The following is a 26,079-nucleotide window of genomic DNA, read 5'->3' on the forward strand; positions in this document are numbered from 1 at the left end:
GCAACTTGCATGACATAAGAGATAACGTAAGGCCCATGATAACACAACAAGTTTGCCACATTTCTGGCCTTTTTCCTGTGCTTTTAACGGTGGCTGCCAAACAGAATCTTAAACAGTCAACGCTTTCCTAGAATCTAAATAAAGGGTCAAATGTTTATTTTTTTGCATCTCGGGCTGCTCAAGAAGGAGCAAATTTCCTCGTAGGGAATTTTAGCAGTTGCCTACCTATCCTCATAATCAGCCCTCAGCTACAACGGTCACATAGATGGTATAAAGTGCAAACTCTTCCTTTGGAAGAAATTTATGGCACTTAGGTGAACAAAACGAGTGAATGGAAACCAGAGAATCATATTAAGACAAATTGTGCCTTGAAGTAACCTAACATGCTCCCATATGTTATTGCTTTTGATGAAGATAATGACTTTAAAGCTGAATCGTGGCTCCCACCGTAACACTCTTATTAGTGAACTGCCTGGATCTAGGAAGGCATACAAATGATAATTCTACACACATGCCATTCACAGTGTATAAGAGAAGAGGCTGTGGGACAACAAGATTTTGGAGTGCCGCAAGCCAAATTGGGAAGTAATGGGTGTTGTGTTGCTTTATTTCACCTCTCTCTCTCTCTCTCTCTCTCTCTCTCTCTCTCTCTCTCTCTCTCGTATCTGTTAGGCATATATATGTAGTGACCTTGCTGAATGACTGCAGTGGGTGGTGAATAATGTATGAAATGCAAAGCTGCGGCCCAGTGCAGAGAGAATACAGATTGTGAGGGGACTTCCTGCTGGTGTTTGGCTGCATTTCGCTGTGCAGAAACATTGATTGCCGTCTTGCCCTCTAGCGTAGGGCAACCTAAGTTAGTCTACAACTAGAGGTGAGAAGATCAAAATAGTCATTAACATCTTAAAATGTTATTTCTGCAGGCAACTTTCTGTGTAAAAGAACTTGGAAAACTGACCACCTTTTCCCTTTCATAGCATTCACGGTTAAGCAGTCACTAATCCTTTTAAACAATTTTGAAATATTTCTTATTTATTTAAGCAAGAACATGTACTTCAATAACATATCAGCATAAAGAATGAGGAAGACAACAGAACTGAATGGAAATGGAAATTAAACGCAAAATGCAAATTTGTGTAGCTTCATTCAGAATCCCGAGGAGCGGGATATTATCAGTGTTAGGAGGGCAGTAACTTTTTTAAAAATATTTGTTTTATTTATATATATAGGGATATTATGATATTCTCACATAAAGTTGAAAAGTTACTAAGAATTCCAAATTGTAGCATATTTCACAGGAGGTATTTAGCCCTATGATTCTACACACACACACACACACACACACACACACACACACACGGTGTGTATATATATATTCTACTGCCTTGCAGACAGAGTTGTAACTCTGACTCTAAATATATCTCTACAAAGGGTATTACAAATCTGGTGCCATTTAATTGACTTTAGACAGGTTTCACGTGAATAAGCAATTGTAAGTATGACTACGAGATGGATTGGTCTTGGGAGGCCTGTGCCTTTACGAACTGGCAACACTCCCGTTTATTAATGAAATAATCAAACAGTTATGTCTATTAAAGATTGCTTTGGCCTAGAAACCAAATATTGGATTCAGAAAGTAAACTTTAAGTATAATTCATAGTTAACATTGTTTGCGGGGGGAGGCGGGAACCCTCCAGGACGATATACTCTAGAGGGGATGCATTCTGATTAAAATTCATAGGGAGCGAGGCCACCGGAAAGAAAAAAATAGAAGACTCTTTGATAATAGCAGGACTGCTACACATACATTGCAGCTAAAACCTCCTCTCTTGCTCTCCAGCATTTACATTCTGGGCATTATATATTGAATTTAAGAGACTTCATAAGTACAACATTCAATATGGTTGGAGCACTAATAGGAACAATATTTGCTTTTAAAAAAACACCACACACACAAAAACCCACAGTGTGGTAATCTGTTTTAAGCTCAAAGTGCACACAGCCAGCCCAAGTCATTTTGCTGCCTGTGGGGAAAGATAAGATGGCGCCCCCTCAGTCCACATTTCACATTCAAAGCTGACTGGGCTGGTAAATCCGCTCCACTTCACCATGGGGAGGAGTTGCGGTAGACCGCATGGCCACCCACTCCCCTCCAGGGGCAGGGACAAAGTCCTGCGTTGCCCAGGGGATCCCAGCTGCATCAGCCACCGGCCAGCCAATCTGCTGGCCGGTGGGGTGTGTGGCCAGGACCATTTCAATTTGTGGCATGAGCTGGAGGGCTTCCTCTGGGGGAGCTTGAGTTGGTCTGCATTGACGAGGCTCCCCCTTCTGGTGGTTTACCCTTACCGGATTCCCTGCACAACGGGCAGGAGTCAGATATAGTCAGGTCCATTCCATGCCTAAGCCAATACCGCTCACATTCTGTAATCAATAAAGTTGTGCCCAAAATTTACCCAATAATAATTAACCTAATATCTATGTTCTAGTGTGTTTTATTTTCCAGCGAGGGGGTGGTTGCAGTGTCTAGACACGTGATTCAATCTTGCTTTATCACAGGCAACAGGGCAATGCTTTCCACCACATCCAGGAGCAGCAGGTAGGCTTACAGATGTGTGGTGGACACAGGCCTATGTCAGAACATAAGAAGAGCCTGCTCACCAGGCCCCTCCCTCATTCAGGCCAGCATCCTGCTCTCGCATTGGCCAAGCGGATGTCTGTGGGAAGTCCATATGCAGGAACTGGGCACAACAGCACTCCCACTTCCTGCAGTTTACAGCCACTGGTATTCAGAAGTACATTGCCTCCAACGGTGGGGCTAGAACACAGCCATTGGTGTTAGCAGCTGTCTTCCATAAAGATGACGTCCCTATTTTCATGGGAGAAATGTTTGAGGGGATGGAATAGAACGTCCCCATTTTCATCAAAGAAATGTTGATGGGAACGGAACAGGACATCCCTATTTTCATGGGAGAAATGTTGGAGGGGATCGAATGGAACGTCCCTATTTTCATGGGAGAAATGTTGGAGGGGATCGAATGGAGCGTCCCCATTTTCATCGGAGAAATGTTGGAGGGTATGCATGAATGTGTCTAATTCTCATTTAAATTTACCTTTCACCCAACATCTCACATCTACCCTCATCTTCGCAGCAGCTACTGCCTGGGATGACTGCCCTCTGTTCTGCCTAATGGTAGGGAGACCCTGAAATTGTAGGAAGGATTGGCAAGAATGGAGAAATCACTAACGTGATGACAACACGAGGACACAGGATAAGCTTTACTAGAAGGGGAGAACTTGACACAGGGGTGTTAATTTTAGTGGCAGCCCCATGTTCCTTGTAATGCAGAGTTCCACCATAGTGGCCAGAGATTCAACCTGAGCACATATCAGTTACAGCGGTTTCATGCCACATCTTCTGCAAAGTGAGTGGCACGTAATAGCCTATCAAAGATGCACAAATTGCTGCCATAGGCTCTGGATATTCAGGACCCCTTTGAACTCATTCAGAAACAACTAAAATGGCATTCTTCTGTTGCAGAGATGTAACACTATAACCTTAGGCTTTATGGCTAATGAAACAACTTCAAATTAGTCCATCTCCTGCAGTTCCAATATTTCTACTGACAATATCACAGTTTTGATTTCTTTTAGCAGTGATCACACTGCACCAGGCCTCCCTTTTAATACTGCTTCAAAGGGACTTCTTCCATTTATCAGGGCAGTGAACTGCAAAATCTGAAGACTTAAAAAAAAATGTCTGATTTTTTTTTTAACCTATTGCTGGAAATCACAAAAAGTTAAATGATAATGTCCTTTGCTATCACTATCAGAATGTCCCTCCCACTAGTTACCACTTTGTTGTTTTTTCTCTTTTTGACTACTATATAATGGGTAGACAAACTAAGGCCCGGGGGCCGGATCCGGCCCAATCGCCTTCTAAATCTGGCCCGTGGACCGCCTGGGAATCAGAGTGTTTTTATATGAGTAGAATGTGCCCTTTTATTTAAAATGCATCTCTGGGTTATTTGTGGGACATAGGAATTTGTTCACCCCCCCCCCCAGAAAAAGTCCGGCCCCCCACAAGGTCTGAGGGACAGTAGTAGTAGTAGTAGTAGTAGTAGTAGTAGTAGTAGTAGTAGTAAACCTTTTATTGGCATCACATACAACATCCAAAACAAATCAGTACAGAATTACCACTTCCCCAGTGACACAAAAAACATTTGCTAAAAGAAAGGAGGCAGAGCATTTTATCATCACATCTCTTGGTCTCCAGGGAGACCAGACGTCTGCAGTGTATTTTGACGACAAAAAACCAAATAGAGATATTTAGCCACTAACTTGGTGAGCTCCTGATCATTCCCCAGTAATAGAAAATATATGACCTCTGACTCTGGTTTCCATTTGGGGTACAGAGTTTATCTACAAATTGCTGGTGGAGATCAGCATATAGTTTACACTGAGGGACAGTGGACCGGCCCCCTGCTGAAAAAGTTTGCTGACCCCTGTACTATATTGATATTCTGTAACATCAGAAATGGTGCAGTCACATGGAAGGACAGTACCACCCCCAAAACTCCACATTTGAATTGGCTCGTAACTGTATAGTTAAAAGCTTCTCAGGACCTTATTGTGATCTGTTGCATAATGAGGCAAAAGGTGAACAGGACAGAAGACAGTGGTGCAACCTCTGGAATAGCCATGTACAACTTGTAATCTGCCAAGCTGAATGTGGTCCATGAGTCATGTGATCTATTATGGACTCCATGTGGAATGGAGGCTCAAAACACACACACACACACACACACACACACACACACACACACACACACACACCTCTCAAATCTTGTTCATGCTGCCTGCCAGATACTGCAAAAATTTTAGGACAACAACAGTGGCACTGCCAGATTTGAAGGAACCTGCCATTACAGCCACTGAGCCTCATCACTTGCTCCCCTCCCCCTGTGTTACCAGGCAGGGGAAGGGAAAAGGGTTCTGTTTATTCCTTTTCCTCTAACCTCTGTAAAATATTTTGATGAAAGAAAACTCTTTGCACTGACAGGTTAGTCTTTGGTCTTCAGTCTTCTCCCTCCACTTACCAGGTGGTCTTCAAAGCTGTTGCCATATCTTTCTTCTTAAACTGTTTGCCTGTTTACAGAGTGGGCACACTGCTGTGGATCAAAGCTTTCAATGTTCATGCCTGCCATCTTCTTTTCCCAGAATGCCCCGGGGCCCATGAGAAGAACCCACATGAAATCTCCTTACGCCGCTCCCAGCTAACTATGGATTTAGCCTTGGACTTACCCTGCAGCCTTTCTACATTGCTAACATTATTTCTTTAGATCACTTTTATATTATTCCTTAGTTAAAATGCATTTTAGGGCTTATACATACAGTGAGATACAAATCTGGTGAATATAGAGAATTAGATTTTAACAAAACAGGCAATGAAGAAAACTAACATGTTTTCAGGTAGCTGAAAACGAACCTTGACCCATCAAAGATTTAAGATATGCAAATACTATTCAGGAACCTTTGTTTTCAAACATCAGTTCTGTTACACAACTCCTCAAAGTGATGTTCTGAAAGAAACTGTTGAAAACCACGGGGTCTTTGTACCAATTTTGTGTTTTTATGATGGCAATTATTTTAAAAAATGTTAGCTACGGAGATGTACATGGGAATGTATTTGGCTCTAATTCAAAATCCACCTAATCGAAGCTGTACCACTGATTTTAATGGGACTTCTCTTCAGAGTAAATGAACTGTGGATTGCAGCTTTTTAAAAAGTGAAGGTCAGTTAATTGCTGTTCCTAGAAATTGTTGTGAGCACCAGCTTATATAAAATAGTCTTGCCACTGCTGTTTATCCTCTGCTCGGCACCAGGAAAGTTATATAGTTGTCTTGCTCTCTAATATGCCTACTAACGAAGCTGAACAAGAACTAAAGGATAAAAGATCTTCAAACACAGCATGTGGCAAATTGATTTAGTTTTAAGTTGGATAGTTAAAAAAAAAAGTTAGGGTATATATAGCCCATAGCTTGTTCCCAGTTCTCCAAATCATGGTTTGGAAGATCATTTGATTTGTACCTGTTTTCTGTCTCCTGTCAGGGCCCTTCTTCCTTCCCTTTGCATTCTGTGATCAAAAATAGTGCTTGAGGGCTGCATGTGGAAATTTGAACCCTTCTCTGCAGGGATTCCTGAGGACTGCAGTGGTGGAGCTATTGCTGGCTTTGCCATTGTAGCTCATTGAGCAGGAGGTACTTTGACATTTTTATTTTGTCTGTTGCATGTGTGTTGATGATGGCAGGGAGATGGACTGTGGAGGGATGTCCCCATTTCGTTGGCTTCCTCCATATGCAGGCAGCACATGGGTGTCACTGCTGGCCAAGCCCTGATTGGTGGGTTTTGCCTGTGTTTCCATGGAAGTGAGGGTGTGGCTGCCATTGTCACACCATTTTTGGATCCCCCCCCCCACTGCAAGTAGTGTGTTTTCCCCTTTCCTCTGAGATGAGCACCTCTAAGATACAGCAGCTGTTTCTGTGTTGCAGTGGTGGCATAGCTCTGCTTACCCCCCCCCCATGTAATTAAAGTTTAGGATTGCCTGGTAAAGCACTTTGAAGCCTGGGATGAAGGGAGGGTACTCTGGAGGCTCTGAAAGTTATTACTGATGCAGAAACTCTTTGGTAAAATTGATTGGGGTTGGCATAATTCCCAGGTCTTCCAATTTATCCCTTGTATGTGGTCTTATTTTAATTTGAATCCGAAGTGACAGAAGGTGAAGCTGGGGTTTTTTTTTTTAAAAAAAGAAATATAGCAAGCTGCCTTTTCTCAAGGCAGACCATGGGTCTTTCTTATTGAGAACTGTAGACACTGACCAGCAGAAGCTCCCCAGGCGATATTTGCAGCCCTATCTGGAAAATGTGGGGACTGAACCTGGGACGTTCTGCGTGCAGAATGTGGGATGTGAAACACAAGAGCAGTCAAGTACAACATTCCTAGAGTGAACATGTTTACACATGGGGAGGAATGTTTGTCCAGCCAGCAGGTAAACTTCCTGTTTCCTTCTGCGCTGGGACAGACTTCCTCTGCATGTGACTGGAGGTGGGTGTGGCCTCACCTGTGCAGGTAATGACAAAAGCACAGGGCAGGGCAGCCATCTCTCTCTCTTTCACCACATGCACCGAAGAAACAACATCTACTAAGCCAAAGATGCCCTCTTGGCTTCCAGCCAAGAGAGGACAAAGGGACTGTCTTCTTATGAGATAGATTCCAAGTGTATGTTACTTCATTAAGCTAAGTCTGCCTTCTGGGATCTGATTGTGAACAGAATGTGAGTAAACTCTTTTTATACTTTTGTAAAAGACTGTGTTGTCTCTTATATTTTATGAGGGAATAAGGGGAAAATACCAGAACAGTTATTATAGAGGCTTTAGCGAGCCTGAGCAAATGCATCCGTTGCAAAGTTTAAAATTAAGGGGAATGTTACTCTGCTGAAACTGTGGAACTTGTTAACACAAGTTGGATAAGGATATAATCAGACAATATATCCTTTCCTGCATCCCTGAACATTCCCACACAGAACATGGGCTCTATCACCTGAGCTACAGACCCTTTTCTGACTCAGAAGGAAAAGTCGGGAAACAAACAAATGGCAGGAAACTGTATAGTTTTACTGTGTTTGCACAAGTGTGGAAATGTCACCGACGCTTTTTAACTTGGTTGGCTTTAATAAAAGGTGCTTCAGAATGGAGTAAAAATAATTTATTTAGCTCCGTTTTCATTTTGTTACTGTTGAGAAATGGAAGCATATGACAAAGCACCAAAAAATGGAAGAGTTAACATCACATTCTCACTGTGCCAGAGACCTCTGGGTATAGGGAATGAGCAGTTTGTGGTTGAGGGCAGTCTGGGCACCATTCTATCCTGTCCCAGAACAGCCCAGAACCTCTGTAGAAAGTGGCAGGGGTTCGATAGGCCTGTTGCAGAAGAGCTTCTGGCCCTGGCATCAGTCCGAATTCCATTTAGGGTTGAACTCTCTTCCTTTCCTTTTCAGGGAACCTGAACAATGACCAATTGACTGGAGCGTTCATCAGAAGCTTGAACTTTTCACCTGCAGTTCTCATAGTAGTGAAGTGATAGCTTCAGCCTCTTCAACAATCGTTATATCCTGAATATGTCAGAGATGATAAAAAAGTCATCCAAATTTACTCCTTTCATAAGAACACAAAAAGAGCCTTGCTAGATCAAGCCCAACTAGTTCAGCATTCTGTTCCCATAGTGGTCTGCCAAATGTGTATCGGAAGCCCATAAGTAGGACCTGAGTGGAGCAGTATTCAGGCCACTTGTGATCCCCATCAATTCAGAGGCTAGTAGTCATTGATAGCCTTCTCCTCCATGAATTTGTCTAATCCCATTTCAAAGCCACCCAGGCTGATTGATACCCATCACAGCCCCCTATCGGAGTGTGTTCCATAATTTAATGGTGCACTGCCAAGGAGCTGTCAATGAGCCAGGTCATCCACAGGGCAGACACACACATAGAAGGCACAGAAGGCAATTAGCTTTTTATAAGCAGAAAAACAACAACAATGCCACTGGTCCGCCTTAACTCAATGAAGGCATTGCAGAAACTGAGCTCTGGGCATGCCCTTCCCCTTCTAACCTCTCACTCTGGATCCTTCCCAAGCAGACAAAGGTTGCATTAGGGTGGGGGTGGGTGGTCTCTTTCTCTGGGTGTGTCTGGTCCATTGCTCAGCAATGTGCAGGATCCTCCTCAAGCAGGGAGTCAGAGGGGGAGGAGAGTCAGCAGGACTGATACTGTCTGTGCACATGCTGTGACTCTCAGCTTCTAATCCTGTCCTGGAAGACCTCTGTCTCCTGAACATCCCCTTGATCACTCCAGTCTCCTGCTTCTATTAGCTCCAAGCTCCTCCCTTCTGCTGACTGTTCCTCAGTGTCCCACTACCAGGATCCAGACTCTTAAGTTGTCATCTTCTGAGCCCTCTCTGGGGGGCTCATGGGCTCGAGGCTCCGACCACTCCTCCTCATCCAGCTTGTCTCTAACATGCACCGTGTGAAGAATTACTCCCTTTTGTCTTTCTTGACTCTTCAGTTGTTCTGCTCCACTGGATGACTTCATGTTATAGTATTATGAGCGATGAAAAAAAAAAAAAAGACATCCATGTTCTCCACACCAGACATAATCAAAAAATCACAGAATTTTAGAGTTACCCAAGGGTCCAACGCAAGAATTTCAGCTAAAGCATCCATGACAAATGGCCACTGGATCTCTGCTTCTATCATGTCCCCCCTTACATTCATTTACTGCTAAACTAAGAAGTGCAAAACATTGGAACATTGCCCCATAAGGGATTTATTCCAGCCAGTGGCGTAGCGTGGGGGGGTGCAGGGGGGGCGGCCGCACCGGGCGCAACATCTGGGGGTTAGGGTTAGGGTGTGCAAATCCACGGGTTAGGGGGCGCAAATCCACGGGTTAGGGGGCGCAAATTACTTGCCTTGCCCCGGGTGCTGACAACCCACGCTACGCCACTGATTCCAGCTGCTTGATAAAACAGCAACAGCAGCAGCAGCAGCAGCAACAACAACAACTTTATTATTTATACCCTGCCCATCTGGCTGGGTTTCCCCAGCCACTCTGGGTGGCTTACAACACATTAAAAATGGTAAAACATTAAGAATTAAAAAAAAAAAACCCTAAACAGGGTTGCCTTCAGATGTCTTCTAAGAGTCAGATAGTTGTTTATTTCCTCGACATTGGATGTGAGGGTGTTCCACAGGGTGGGTGCCACTACCAAGAAGGCCCTCTGCCTGGTTCCCTGTAACTTCACTTCTCGCAGGGAGGGAACCTCCAGAAGGCCCTCAGCACTGGACCTCAGTGTCCAGGCTAAACAATGGGGGTGGAGATGCTCCTTCAGGTATACTGGGGCTGAGGCCATTTAGGGCTTTAAAGGTCAGCACCAACACTTTGAATTGTGCTCAGAAATTTTCCAGAAGCCAATGTAGGTCTTTCAGTTCTGGTGTTATATGGTCTCGGCAGCCACCCCTGGTCACCAGTTTAGCTGCCGCATTCTGGATTAGTTGTAGTTTCCGGGTCACCTTCAAAGGTAGCCCCATGTAGAGCACATTGCAGTAGTCCAAGCAAGAGATAACTAGAGCATGCACCACTCTGGCAAGACAGTCTGTGGGTGTTTTCGAGCTCTGCAATTTACTTTTTGAGGTGAGGTTTTTCCATACAAACAAACTAACTTGCAAACCTCTCCATTCTACAATGCTACTACTGTGATTGGCTGTCCTCTTGAACTACACTGACCTACTGTATGCCAACAAGAGTGGGGCAGGAAATCTCCCCTGTAGTCAAATTGTATGACAAATCCTCAGTCCACAAGACTGAAATGACTTAAGCCAGAAGACTACTTGAGTTCAATTGTTGTAGCCAGACTGAACATGAGACAAAGGCATAAGATTTAAATGAGCAAATGTGGTTCGAAATGGACAGCTTAAGTGCTGGGGATCTCAAAATTCTCGATCTTCAATGGAAGCTGAGGCCATTGCAGATTTTCCAGCCTGTTCTCTACTTTGCATTGAAAATGCAGGAGGCTGTAAATCTAACAGGCATATATCAGCAAAACTATGACAAACAGGAAAACAGAAATCTTGATTTATGGTCATTTTGTACTCAAATACGCTACTGGAGAAGTTCATTCCTTATATCCATGATTATGCATCACATATATTATTCTCAAAATCGCAAACCTTTGGCATATATTTAATATCAAGGGGGAAGGATCAAATGCCCCTTAGAGAACTGGCAGTGACTATGCCATACATCAGCTGTTCCGTTTGAACTTATTCCTACTTATTAAGATAGGATTATGACAGATCCCATCAGTTGTGTCTCATACGCATGCCATGCCATGAATTGCAAAGACAGAAGAAGATGTAGGAGAGGACCATATTTTGAATGGCGGTTTCCAATTTTATAGGTGCGGGCACGGGTACTTAAGAGGTCAGCAATTTTGTGAAGCCAATGAACTACAAATCAATGTCACTCTCTAAGTAATCTTGGAAGAGGTTTGCATCTTGATCAATGGGGTAAATCTTAGGGCAGGCTACAAGAAGTTCTTGCTTGTGCCATACTGAGCCATTCACTGCTGGACTTTTTGAAGCCCCCCTTTTGGAATACGATCCTTGAAGTCGTAGAGGTAGATCGCATGCTGAAGTTAGTAAGCTACATCAGGAATGGAGTGCAGATGTCCCCAAAGCAAAAATGGGGGGGGGGGATTGTAAAGCTTTCAAATGAAAACAAGTCTAAACAACTGGAGTGCCTCCAAGCACGTTAGAGATGGGGAAGAAATTAGAGCCAGATCATCTTTAAAGGTGAACCTACCTAATTCACACTTTTTGATACAACTTGAGAACTGAAACACAGCCATCGTTTCATATTTGCACTACTCTGAATTTTGCAATTCAGTTCTCCTGGCATGTAATATACAGTGGTACCTCGGGTTAAGTACTTAATTCATTCCAGAGGTCTGTTCTTAACCTGAAACTGTTCTTAACCTGAGACACCACTTTTAGCTAATGGGGCCTCCCACTGCTGCCGCACCGCTGGAGCATGATTTCTGTTCTCATCCTGAAGCAAAGTTCTTAACCCGAGGTAATATTTCTGGGTTAGTGGAGTCTGTAACCTGAAGCATATGTAACCTGAAGCGTATGTAACTCGAGGTACCACTGTATACAAAAATTCACGTGATAGGGTTAATTGTGCATATAGAGGCAAAAATGTTCATTGTAGGAAAAATTGCACACAAACATTCGGAGAAATTGGCACTAAAACACTGACGAGTTTTCATGAGGACTTAAAAGAAAAACTGGTGTGTAAATGTGGAGAAGAACTTCAGATTGGAAAAATGAGAACCTGAGAGAAACTGAAAGTGACAGATTGATTTTTAATGGGAATGCGTAGATGAATAGATGGTAAAACGAGCTTCCAAAAGTAATTTATTGATATGTTTAGACTGAAATCCACAAAGTTACGGTAAAAAGGGGCTCATTTTTTTTTTTTTGGGTTAACATGCAAAGAATATTGATTAATCACAGAGTAAAGGATAATGTAAATAATTTAATGATGCCAAACACAGGTGGAGAGAGTTCACTGGGACAAAAAAGGGTGAAAATGAACAATGATATTTGGATACACGTATATAGAAAGCTTTGTAAAACGTTAAAATATGTTTTTCTTTTGATTGAAGTATTGTAATAATGTAAGAACTAATTAAAATTTAAAAAAGAAAGTGATAGATTTGACCAACCCAATGTATACAGTAAGCCCGCAACTTGCGCACATTTAACTTGTGTGCATTCAGTTTTATGTGCTCGGCAAAACATTTAAAAAAAATTAAAATTAGGGCGGAAAGGGGGTGGGTGTCAGAGAAAAAAAGATGCTGGCAATTCCATGCAAAATTTAACACAATATGTTTTGACTATACACGATTTTGGCTTGAGAAGAAGAAGAGAAGAAGAAGAGTTTGGATTTGATATCCCGCCTTTCACTCCCCTTCAGGAGTCTCAAAGCGGCTAACAATCTCCTTTCCCTTCCTCCCCCACAACTGTCGCCCCCGGTCGGACAGAATAGACCGTGGCAGACCGTGAACCTTGAACACGTGGTCTATGAACAGTTTGGTGGTTTGCTCCGCCGTGGCCACCTTGGCACACGGAATGAAATGTGCCATCTTGGAGAACAAGTCCACCACCACCAGCACGGCCGTCTTGCCCCTCGAGCTGGGCAGATCCGTGACAAAGTCCAGGGCCACTCTCTCCCATGGTTCGACCGGAGTTTGCAGCGGTTCCAACAGTCCGGCCGGCGGTTTGTGCACCGGTTTGGCCCTCTGGCAGGTGTCACACCTCGCCACGTAGTCCGCGACCTCCCCTCTCATTCCGGGCCACCAGAAGTCCCTGGCGACTAATTCCACCGTCTTCTCCTTGCCAAAGTGCCCGGCAGTGGGCGCGTCATGCAGCTGCTGCAGTACCTTGGCGCGAAGTTCGTCTCCCGGCACGTAGATGGCTCCTTTACGGATGAGCAATCCATCTCTCAGCTGGAACTCGTCGGTCGCTGCCGTGCCCCTGTGCACCTCTGCCATCTTCGCTTGCGCGAAGGAGTCATCCTGCAACGCTCGCCGCACCGCCTCCAGGTCCACTGTTGCCGCAGCGCACGCCCACACTGTTGGTGCGAAGATGTGCATGGCGGCCGCTGGCGTTGCCTCCTCCAGATACTGCGGCTTACGGGAGAGAGCATCCGCCATGATGTTGGTGTCCCCCGGGACATATTCTATTCGGAAGTCGAAGTTCGCAAAGAACTCAGCCCAACGTATCTGCCTCTGGTTCAGGAACTGTGCCGTGCGCCAGTGCTCCAGATTCTTGTGGTCCGTGCAGACCTGCACCGTGTGCTTGGCGCCGATCAGGAAGTGCCTCCATGCTTTGAATGCTGCATGAATGGCCAGCAACTCCCTGTCCCAGATGGTGTAGTTCTGTTCGGACTTGCTGAGCTTCCTGGAGTAAAACGCTCCCGGCCGCCAAACCCCCTGCGGGTCTTTCTGCAGCAGGACTGCTCCCACGGCTCTGTCCGAGGCGTCTGTCTCCACCCTCATCGGCCTGCTGGGGTCGACATGCAGCAGCTGCTCTTCCGACGCGAAGAGACGCTTGAGTGCCTGAAAGGACTGCTCCGCCTGCTCTGTCCAGATGAACTTCTTTTTTTTGGAGCTAAGCGTGTCCGTGATGGCCGCTGTCTGCATAGCGAAGCCTTTGATAAACTTGCGATAGAAGTTCGCGAAGCCGACAAACCGTTGGACCTCTTTCCGGTTGCGTGGGCTCTTCCAGTCCAACACCGCTCGAACCTTGGCGCTGTCCATGGCGAGCCCCTTGTCAGACAACTTGTAGCCCAGAAAATCCACCTCCGTCACATCGAATTGGCACTTCTCCAGCTTGGCGTAGAGCCTATGCTGCTGTAGCCTGCTTAGCACTTCTTTGACGTGTCTGTCATGCTCCTGCTGCGATTCCGAAAAGATCAGGATGTCATCTAAGAAACAGACGCACGTCTTGTAGAGGAGCCCCGCCAACACGTGATGCATGAACGCTTGAAAAACGTGGGAGCCATTTTGCAATCCAAAAGGCATAACTCTATATTCGTAGGTGCCCAGCGGCGTGAACATGGCTGTCTTCCACTCATCCCCTTCCCGCATGCGAATGAGGTTGTACGCCCCTCGCAGGTCTAACTTGGTGAACACGCTGCCCTTCCGTACCTTTGCGAGGAGGTCGTCGATTCGGGGCATGGGGAAGTCCGATGGCTTGGTCACACTGTTTAAGATGCGATAGTCCACCACAAGTCTTTTTTGGGGCGTGTCCCGCTTCTTAACAAAGAATACAGGACTGCCCCCCGCTGCCTTGGACTCCCGGATGAAACCGCGCTCCAAATTATGATCTATGAACTCTTTGAGTTCCTGCAGTTCGTCCTCAGACATGGAATACAGCTTCCCTTTAGGCAGCGCCGCCCCCGGCAGCAGGTCAATTTTGCAGTCATATGGTCTGTGGGGGGGTAGCCTGTCTGCCTCCTTCTCGCAGAAAACCTCCAAAAATTCTGCGTACTTGTGGAGAATCGCTTGCAGCGTGCCTAGCAGCAGCTGTGTCTCCTCTTCCTCTCCTTCCTGCCGGGGGACGATGCAGTGTTCAGCACAAAAGGAAGAGCCGAAGGTCAGCTGCCTCTGGTACCAAGCCAGCGTTGGGCTGTGCTTGTCCAGCCAACTCATGCCCAATACAATGGGCGTGTCCGATAGTTGAGTGACGTTGAAGCTGATGATTTCCTTGTGATTCCCAAGGCGCATCACCATTGGTGGCGTCTGCTTCACCACTTGCCCCCCTAGCAGCTCCCTGCCATCCACCGTGACCACCTGCAGGGGCAGCGTGGCCGGCAGCAACTGTATAGCGTGCCGGTCGACAAAGTCTTGCCCTATAAAGTCCGCATTGCTTCCCGAGTCAATGGTGAGCGGCACGTCCATGGTGATTCCATTGGGCAGCTGGAGCGATGCGGTGAGCCTCACTACTGGTTTGGGCGGGAGGGGGTCCATGGGCTGTGAAATCTCCGGGGACTTCTTCACTGACACGTCTGGCTGGGCCCCATTGCCTCTTCCTCCAGCCAGACATCGTCGTTTCCCTGCTGTGGTCCTCCTTGTTGCGTTGCTGCAGTTACCATTGCTGAGGCTGCAGTGTGCTTGTGGAGCCTCCGGGGACACTCTTTCGCCATATGCCCTGGATCCTCGCAGATGTAACACTTCCTGTTCCCTCTAGGAGGCTTCGCTTTCACTGTTGTCGGTGCTAGGGCTCTGGCTGCTGATTGAGCCCTTGCACTTCCAACCTCCATAGGTTCCGCTCCCCCTCCTGGCGGAGGCGTGGATTGCGCACGCGCTGCTTCTCTGGGAAGGAAGGAGGAGCCCCTGGCTGGTTCGCGCCCTCCACGCCCCTCGTCCCTGCTCCACGGACGTTCTTCCAGCCGCACCCCCACGGCTAGCGCCCTCTGAACGATCTCCTGCGTGGTCCGGGGCCTCTCCCCCCTCGCAATTTCATCTTTAACAGAGCCGTGCAATCCCTCCCAAAACAGGTCTCTTACAGGAGCCGAATCCCTGTCCCATTCCAGAGCACTGACCAAAGCGAAAAAGCGGGCATGATACTGCCTTACGCTGGCCCTCCCTTGTTTCAGTCCATGTATCTGCTGCCGAGCAAGATCCACGTCAATGCTTGATAAGAAACACCCATCCATCGCTTTAATAAAGGCATCCGCATTTTGGAGCGCCGGATCCTTATCCCTCCACAAATTGCGCAGCCATGCTTTAGCTTCCCCATGCAAATGGGACATGATGAACCCCACTTTCTCTTGCTCATCTCTAAAGTCTTTTTTCAGCAGTTCCAGTGCGCACATTACATCTGCTCTAAAGTTGGGGTACTGCTGCAGGTTCCCATCGAAGTGAGAGACCAGACCGCCTGTTCGTCTCGCCAACCCAATTCCCTCCTGTCTGGGTGTCAGTTGCCCGTGCTTCGTAAGCATGTCCAACCTGACCTGGAGATCCCTGCAGGCGGCAGCTGCCTCCTCCTCTCTCTTCCTGGATGCGAGAGCCTCGGCATTCAGTTGTGACACTGCTTTTCTGAGTTCCTCTATCTGCTGCTCAGCCGTCATGTTGTCTGCCGTTCGTGAGCTAGCTAGTAGGCACCTGCTTCTCTCCTCTCCTCGAGGCTGTAGATGCCCACAATTTTTAGGGACGGAGCTTACTGTCAGAGCTGCTTCAAGATCCTAGCTCACAGAGGATCACGCTAGCCAGCGGTCATTAAGTAAAAGTCTTTATTGAGTTACAGTTTCCATTCCCAAGCTGCTGCGTGCAACTCTACGTCTAATGGCTAGATCGGCGAAGCTCCGTCTGAGTCTCCGCCCCTTGTGCACCAACTTAATATCCTAGCCCTGCTCCACCTTTTCCGCCTGACTGCTCTCCTCTGGGTCCCTCTGCCCCCCGGGGTCTCTTCCTTCCGGGATTCTTCTGACGCCGACCCCCCGGAACTCCCTGTCTCCTTGCGCCGGGCTTTAGGACCTGGCTCCCTTTCCTGGCTGCCTACTGCGTCACTTTCCTGTGCATTTGAACTTGGCGCGCGCGCCCAACCTTCCACTTTCCGTCTGACCGTTTCTTCGCTCCCCGATGGAGGTGTGGCCACTCCTGACTCGTGCCCTCCCCCCTGTTTCGAGCTGCCAGCGCTTGATCTCTGGCGCTCCTCCTCTTCCCTGCTCTCTGGCTGTGACGCTGGTCCCGATTTCCAACTGCTCTCCTCGGAGTCCCCTCTGGCTCTATCTTCCTGGGGTGTCCCCCCTAGGCTCCCCCCTTGCCCTGACCACTGGTGCTCCTTTCTGTGAATCTTCTGATTCACTGGAAAGACTCGGAGATCTCGGGTCGTCGTCATCACTCATCTTTTCTTCTGCCTCCTCCCCCTCGCTCTCTGTTTCCTCCCTTGCCCTTGCTTCTGCTCCTGAACCCCTGACACATATTTATTGAAATTTCCAGAACTCAAAAAAGAAAAAAGAAAAAAAGAAAAAATAAACCTTTACAATTAAAGCATTACATCTTTTCAGGACTCCCCCATCCCCCTCCCTATTTGTATTCCCCTTTCATTAATTTGGTTCCACAAGTTCTTACTCCCAATTTAAAACTTATTTTGTTTAACCCACTATTCAAATTAGTTATATAACCACTTTCCCCTTACATTCCACCATCCCTCATCATTAAAAGAAAGTTTTTTCCCCCAAGGTCCACCCCAGTTTCCTTCCACGAATTCCCTTTTTTTGGTAAAGACGTCCAAACAAGGTAAAAAATATTAAAAAATTCAAAAAATAGTTGTACACCCTTTGGATTCCAGATCTCCCCCCTCCCTTCCCCGGTTTCGATTCCCCATGTCCATCAGTCTATCTACTGTCGGCCTGGAGATCTCACGTCCATAGCCAATTTTTTTTCCCCAGTTCCACCTTGCCGTTTTTTTGTGTTTTTTTTTAATAATGTTTAACTTCAAACGCCCAGTCTTAAATAGGCCCCTGACAGGCCTTTGGTTTTCCTTGGTCTTTCACAATAATATGGCTCCTCCCTTGTTCTTTCCAAGTCGTCATCAGTCCTTTGTTCTTTTTTCTCACTTTCTCAGGTTTCTTTTCCTGTTCCGCTGCAAAGACATTCTAATTCAAAAATTTAATACTTCTACAGGGGTTATTGTTAGTCAGGAACAAAAACTTGCGTCCAGTCCCTTCCGTTCTTCAATAGATAATTCTATTGTCTCCTTTAATATAAACACCTCTGTAGACAAAATACTGATTCATTTTTGCAGCTTTCCCAGAAGATAACAAGTCTTGTGCGATTCCAAGAATATTTTTCCACTTACGACCGTTCTTGTAATGTCCCGAAACCCCTCTAGGGGGATTATAGTAACTTTGTTTCCTCAAATCCAAAAGTCAAATTGTTATTCCTTATTTTCGACAATTTATATCCAAATTGTAACAAATCTAACCAGCAAAGTCCTCATAGCAAAGTTCTCTTTATATTCTCCAACTTTGACAGCTACTTTGACAGCTGTCAAAGTCTCTGTCTCTCTTCACCAGGCTCTCTCGCAGATCGCCCCGGTTCCCGGGGGGGTTGCACTTTCACTCTCACCATCCACTCTTCTCCTCCAGCACAGTTCTTATAATTTCACATCGTGGAATTAATAATTTTTATCAATAAACAGAAGCAAGCTCCTTTTCCGACCTTAGTTGCCAAATCCTTGTTTTAAAATGTCTACAATAGGGGGGAGACTGACTTCCTTTTTGGATCTCCCCCGCTCGTGCCGAATCCGAAAATTTTTTTTTTCTCCTTTTAAGTCCGATTTCCAAATTACTCATGGGTTGTTGTTTATAGTCCAAATTTTCAATAGAAGAAGTCAGCGCTCTCCGTCGAATGGCATGCGGCTTCGCTTGGCAGGGAAAGCAGAGGACTTATAGCACCACGCCACCCCTGTCCCCCGCTCCGTTTTCCAAACTACAAGCCCTATTCAGAACTTACCAGCATGCCTTGACCCATGCCTCCTACACACTTGGACAACTAAAGAGGGCTTTTACATGGATGTTAGGTGCATTGAGCACCATTGGGTAGAAAGGTGGAATATAAATGTGGCAAATAAAGAAATGGGGTGTTTAATGAAGGTCTTCAGCCTGGTCCTTCATCTTCTGTAGTGGCTAAGGGTTTGAGATACAGTGGTACCCCGGGTTAAGTACTCAATTCATTCTGGAGGTCCGTTCTTAACCTGAAACTGTTCTTAACCTGAAGCACCACTTTAGCTAATGGCACCCCCCGCTGCCGCTGCGCTGCTGGAGCACAATTTCTGTTCTCATCCTGAAGCAAAGTTCTTAACCTGAGGTACTATTTCTGGGTTAGCGGCGTCTGTAACCTGAAGCGTATGTAACCCGAGGTACCACTGTACACGTTCATAAAATTATGCATTGCGCGCGCGCGCACACACACACACACACACAGAGAGAGAGAGAGAGAGAGAGAGAGAGAGGATAGACAAAAGAAAGCACTTCTTCAAGCAGCACATAACCCTCCAGTATTACAGGCCCTGAAGCTTAAGTTTCATTAGTTTCATAGTGAATCTGCCCCTGGGCTATGGGTTGTCCACAAGTAAGACAGGAACACAGTAGGCACACTGCCTTTTATACTGAAGGCAATATATAACCATAAGAACTAGTTGCCCCTGAAAGCCTTATCCTCCATGGGGATATGCCAACAATGGCATGATTTGGTATAACTTAGCTTCCTATATCATCACCATCACTTTGTAGAGGTATAATAGCAAAATCCCATTTTCTTTCCCTTCAACAACCTCTGCATGAATTGACTTTCAAATTGCTGACTCATGTCAACCTAAATATGACACAATTACTGTTGTCAGTAACCACCGGGTACAATGGAGGTTTTTCAGAGTGACAGCCTTTTAAAAAATCCCATTGTTGTGCTAATGGAACGAATGCATGGTTCATGAGTCAGGGGCTGATGTGTAACTCAAGAAGAAAGAAAAGAAAGTTAATAATTTGTAAATAAGAGAGTATTATACCCACATGAAACATAGCGTGAACTCTCTAACTCTCTTTCTCCCTCTCTCTTTCTTTTAATGAAGGTTCATTTTTGCTTGTGTCACTCTAGAGGAGAATGCATGACATCTTATTATCTAGTCAATCATGTGGTGAATAATGAAGCCAAGAGAATTCTGCAAAGCTCAAAAATGACACCGATGTGTAGGAGATGGAGATGCAGCAAGGCTATCTGTAGACAGCACTGCACATGGAATAGCACATTGTTCACTGCTAGAGCCTAAGGAGAAGATAGTTCCAAATGTTTGAAACTCGTCAGAGAATCAGTTCTCCATTCCCTCCATCCCCCAAATCACCCTTTGGTGTTGGCCAAAGGCTCTGCTGTTTCAGAGGGCAGCGGAGAGCCCCTTAATTGGTTCTTTCTTGGGTGCTGACTATTTGTTCTCTGACAATTTCTTTTTTTCAGCTGTTTAATTGATTTCTCGCTTGTTTGCACTTTTGTGGTTTATGCTCCACGTTAATACGTATTTGATTTTAACGTTTTGTTCGCCGGCTCAGAGATCCATGTCGGTTCTAAAGGCATTTAAAGAATGCAGCTCTTCAGAGCTTCAGGCTGCTGGGCAGTAAGTCTCCTGTAACTCAAGTGGGCCTTACTTCTGAGTAGACATGCACAGACTTGTGTTGTTAGTGGGAGTTGTGTTTTTTTTAAAGAATATTTCTAGTTCCCATGCTTATGAAGATACATTTGAAAATAGGTTTTGAAAGTTTTGCTTTTAAAAAAGTACAATATCTTGCAGGGAGCACATGGTAGACCACCACAAAAGTACACAAGGGAGGAGAAGGAGGTTGCTCCATCTGGCAAGCAGAAGCGCTTGCAATGACAGAACAATGTCAGGAGAAGGTGTCAGGTACAGGTCAGCAAAGACTCACATGGGGTCAGTGAAGTTAACTCTTTATTCAAGGAAACAAGGCCAACTCAGGAGGCCAGGCTTGGTGAGCACAACAGCTAGTCCCAGTAGATCTTGCCCATGTGAAACTGAAGGTCCCCAGCCTTTTCAAGGTTGTATAAGTCTCCTCCTCCCCATGGTCCTTCCCAAGCAATCTGAGACTTTGTCACCTTGCCTTTCTTTGCTCTTCTCTCTTCATTCGTCTTCTGGTTCTGAGAGACCAGGGAAGCTGGTCACAGCAGGATGGGGAGACACCCTGGCTTCTTCAGCAGCCTACCTGATCACTGTTTCTTGGCCCTGCTCATCTCCAGCCTCCACTTCTGCCTCAGATTCTGAACTGCTCTCTGCCACGGACTCTTCCTGCTCACTAAACCCGGTTGCCTCTTCAGCTTCTAACACCTCCTCCACCCAGTCTTCTCCTGCTGACGACTCATCATCATCCAACCACCAGTCTGCAGCCTGTGAGCCTTCTTCCCTTCTTCCCCAGCTAGTGCCTCCCACCCCTCCTCAGCATCCAGTCAGGCCACAACAGCAAGGATCACAGCACAATGTTGAATTCCTGCCTTTGTGTGGATGTGATGTTGCCTTATGTACTGAGGCAAGAGTCACATTGATATTGTGCCAACCACATTTGCTTGGGCCCCCAACGGCCACTGGTTTGTGGCCCCTGGAAGGTTTCCCATGAAGGCATGTTGCCCTTCGGCTGAAAAGGGCTTCCCACTCCTGAAGGAAACATACTGCCCAAGCGTAGGTTTTTGAGACTAGAAATTGTTAATCAGGGATGCCCATGAAAGCAACCCACACATCCCTATGATAATCATTTAGGTGAAGAGAGAAGCTTCCCACAGAAGCCAACACACTTATGTTTTATGTCTGTTTTATGGCTGCAAGGATTTTCATTTGTGTAAAATTAGCTTCTTGGCCACCTCAGTAACATCTCATCATCCATCTTTCATCATCCGTGTTCAGATAGCTTTGTGTTGAGAGTGACTTGCTTGGATAAATGGTGCCAGGTCATGAAGAGGAGTAAATCCTAGCACTAAGTGGATTCCTTCGGTTTTCTCTTCCAAGAAATATTTAATCTTGTCACACAATCCCAGATAATATGTAACGGCTTCAGTGATTCAACACCTCAAACTTCTGTTGTTGTTATAGTTTTTATAGAAACGCATAATCAGAAGAGCCATACAGCGCACTATTTGATGGGTTCTGTTATGGTGCCCATCACATATTCTTTATTTCCCCTCAGAATCAAAACCAGTCCCTTCCGTACCTACAAGACCACAGGGCACTTTACATTGTGTGTGCAACAACCATTCTGTGAGATAAGGCTGCACTTTGCCAACAGCCATTTTCACAGGGATACCCAATTTTTGCCTGAGGAAGTTTCTGAATGTTGATCTCTCAGGACCCCCAGCCAAACTCTTGTTTCAATGTAACAATGTTTTTATATTTCTCAATAGCTGTGTATATCAAACTAGACATTAGATCTCAAATGGGTTTACAGTGTCCTGAATAATGAATGTCATATTGTGAGGTCATGACATGCAATATTTTCCCCACTCCTGGCCAATCTCATGAGTGAGTAAGGTAAAAAAAAAAAAAAAAAAGGTAAAGGACCCCTGGACACTTAAGTCAAGTCAAAGGTGGCTATGGGGTTGCAGCACTCATCTTGCTTTCAGGCTGAGGGAGCCGGTGTTTGTCCACAGACAGCTTTCCCGGTCATGCGGCCAGCAGGACTAAACCGCTTCTGGTGCAATGGGACACCGTGACGAAGCCAGAGTGCACGGAAACACCATTTACCTTCCCGCTGAGGCAGTACCTATTTATCTACTTGCACTGGTGTGCTTTTGAACTGCTAGGTTGGCAGGAGCTGGGACAGAGCAACGGGAGCTCACTCCATCACAGGGATTCAAACTGCTGACCTTCTGATCAGCAAGCCCAAGAGGCTCAGTGGCTCAGAGCACCACCCACTCCACATTAGATATGGGCGAACTTTTCTGATGATGTGGTGCAGAAATGCAGCCAATAAAGAATGAACAAATCAACCAGGTGTGTAGCTGGCATTTTGAGGAGGACCCTGGTGTGTATGAACTGGGAGCATCAACCATGCAAAAATGCCTTTCCATAAAACAATACCTTCATGGGATGCAGGACAGGCAGCAAGCACACCTGATGAGGTGCACAATCTGAATAAGATGGCTCCATCTAACAGAAAGGGGTTCACAAATATGGAAGCCACAGTGGAGTAGGGGTTAAAGTATTGGACCAGGTCCTGGGAAACCAGGGTTGAAATTCCCACTCAGCTTTGAAGCTTGATGGGTGACTTTGGGCCAGCATGCTCTCTCTCTCTCAGCTTAACCTACCTCACAGGGTTGTTGTGAGTATAAAATGGAGAGGGGTAGAACCATGCTTGTCACCTTGAGCTCCTAGGAAAAAAGGTGGGGTATAAAAGTAGGGTTGTATGCATCCAATGTTAGTCTTAGCCAGAATACACTCTCTCAGATTAATCAACATGACTAAGTTAAATGCAAAGGTAAAGGTACCCATGACCGTTAGGTCCAGTCGCGGACGACACTGGGGTTGCACACTCATTTCACTCTATAGGCTGAGGGAGCTGGCGTTTGTCCGCAGACAGCTTCCAGGTCATGTGGCCAGCATGACTAAGCTGCTTCTGGCGAACCAGAACAGCACACGGAAACGCTGTTTACCTTCCCGCCGGAGCAGTACCTATTTATCTACTTGTGCTTGACGTGCTTTTGAACTGCTAGGTGGGCAGGAGCTGGGACAGAACAGCGGGAGCTCACCCCGTTGCGGGGATTCGAACTGCAACCTTCTGATCCGCAAGCCCTAGGCTCTGTGGTTTAGACCACAGCACCACCCGTGTCCCTACAACTAACTTAGGTCCATTCATTTCAGTAGGTCCCTTTAATTTATTTGGCTACAACTCCCAATATATAAAAAAGAGGTTTGGGTCATCAGTTGCAACTAAGGCATTACATATAAAATCAACATGTGGGATAAGTCTTCTCAAATGGGAATGTAGCTCATAGGTCAAGAGCTCATTAGTAAGACTTGAAGCTCACCACAATTACTGTGTGGTTCTTTCATTTTAGTTTCAGGACTGCAATGCCACAAGGACTGCCTCTCTCCATATGAACCTACCCGGACCCTGAGATCATCTTCTGAGGCCCTCCTTCGTGTGGCTTTTTCATGAGAGGTCCAGAGGGTGGCAAAATGAGAATGGGGCTTTTCTGTAGTGGCTCCCCATTTGTGGAATACTATCCCCAGGGAAGTTCAGCAGGTGCCTTCATTATACACCTTTAGGTACCAGGCAGAAACATTCCCCTTTAACCTGGCCTTTGGCTGATTGACACCTAATCAGTGGCGTAGCGTGGGGGGTGAAGGGGGGGCCCGGCCGCACCAGGCGCAACATCTGGGGGTTAGGGTTAGGGGGCGCAAATCCACGGGTTAGGGGGCGCAAATCCATGGGTTAGGGGGCGCAAATTACTTGCCTTGCCCCGGGTGCTGACAACCCACGCTACGCCACTGCACCTAATGCCCTTTTAAAATGTGTTGAGGAGTGGGTTTTAGTTGGTTTTTCTTGTCCTTATTTTTATTATGCATTTTGTGTTTTTATATTTTTTTTTTATGTGAACCACCCTGAGACCAGCGCGTATAGGGTGTCATACAATTTTAAATCATCATCATCTTGATTAAAAAATGTGGTAGTCCCAGGTAGCATTACTTTGTGGGTCACAACCACTGCCAAATTTTCCATTCCTGTGTTTTAATAATGATCTCTGTAGCCTGGCGCTCTGTCTTTGGCTGCCTGATGCTGCAGGGAGAAATCACAAGCACTGGTAAGAAACATTTTGTTCCCACTTGCGAGGAAATATTTGTTTGGACATCACTTTGATTGGAAGCCATACTTGCCCTGAATCCATATAAATATGAGTGGGCATATGGGAAAGAGACACGTTGTTACAAGATCACGGAAGTCAAAGTGTTAACTTCCAATAGGATCAGCTCTATCTTGGCTTCTTCCAAAAACCACTTCAGCTGATTAGATTGACCCAAGAATGTTTTCAAGCCAATGCTGTTTTTAGCAACTTTATCATTCTGGAGGAAAAATAAACTGATTCGACAGGGATGCTATTGCGTGGCATCTTCATATCTTAATGTCGTGATGATATATTGCAACGGTGGTGTGGTTTTTCCTCCTCTTCCCCTCAGCAAATCTAAAAGAGAGAGAAAAATGTTGTTAAATATAAGACCATTGGGATAAACAGAAGAAAAAGATAAACTCTGGATAGGTTACCTAATTTTTGCATAAAGCAATTCAGATCTAACCAGATCAGTTGTGTCAAAGCTGCCACAGTAATGCTTTAAACTTTTGAAAGCTGCCACAGTATTGCTTCAGTAATAACTTTTCTGTAGTTTAAAATTAGTAGAGCAGGAGACTCTTAATCTCAGGGTAATGAGTTCAAGCCCCACTATGAACAAAAGATTCCTGTATTGGAGGGGGCTGGACTAGATTTGTAGTTTGACTCAGTATATGTTCCTGAATCTTGAAGAACTACATAGAATTTCAACAGCATCTCCAGTCAGAGGATCTGACTCCTTCCTAGGCTAAGGATTCCTTCTTTCTTTCTGCATGTGGCCTTCTCAGAGGAGAGAGACTTGAGTTTGAATCTTTCAACTGGACTCCCAAATATCTTTCACTGTAACACTAAATGTCCCCCGTATTCATTCCTGTGCGGTGACCTTTCGAAAAATATTAGTCGCATAAAAAAGAGCATAATGTCAGATGGAGAGAGGATATTTCAAATGGCAAATCCAAGGAGCCTCATGCTTCTGATGGAAACTTGCCCTGGTTGACTGTGCAGAGGGGTGCAGGGAACGATGATAATGAGGTAGACAAAGTAGCCAATTTGAATCCATAAAGCAGAAAAGAGAGAGAATAATGTGAGCAGGAAGCAGACAACTGTGTGGAGGAGGAAGCAATGTTTAATTTAAGAAAACTGTTTTCAAGCACTATGTGGGAAGTGAAAGACAATTGAACAGAAGAGTTGGTTTTTACGATCTGTAATTGAAGGGGCGGAAGCTCACATTCTGCTCATCTCTGCCTGACTGTGTAGGGAAAGAAACTTAGCAAAACTATTTACAGCTATGAATGACTGGACAGCAGCCAGTAAGCACCATCTCTGTGCAGGATTGCCAACCTTCCTTTTTCCTGGCCAGCGGTCCCTGCACCTGTGCCTTTAACAGTCACTTGAGCTGCAAACATTAAGATAAAGGTAAAGATAAAGGACCCCTGGATGGTTAAGTCCAGTCAAAGGTGACTATGGGGTTGCGGTACTCTTCTCACTTTCAGGCCAAGGGAGCCGGTGTTTGTCCACAAACAGCTTTTCCAGGTCACATGGCCAACATGACTAAATTGCTTCTGGCACAACGGGACACTGTGATGG

At 45.8% G+C, this 26,079-nt stretch overlaps 1 long non-coding RNA gene across 1 annotated transcript in view; it reads right to left on the bottom strand.

The window, feature by feature from the left end:
• Positions 1–24,817: 24,817 nt before the first annotated feature.
• Positions 24,818–26,079, bottom strand: part of LOC308587436 — a 150,596-nt gene continuing 149,334 nt past the window's right edge. The window contains exon 5 of the long non-coding RNA XR_014008379.1: positions 24,818–24,849. This is a non-coding gene — a long non-coding RNA (uncharacterized lncRNA). The remainder of the gene's footprint in view (positions 24,850–26,079) is intronic.

Source organism: Podarcis bocagei (genome assembly GCF_964188305.1).
Source record: "Podarcis bocagei genome assembly, chromosome: 5".
In the NCBI taxonomy this organism is placed as follows: Eukaryota; Metazoa; Chordata; class Lepidosauria; order Squamata; family Lacertidae; genus Podarcis; species Podarcis bocagei.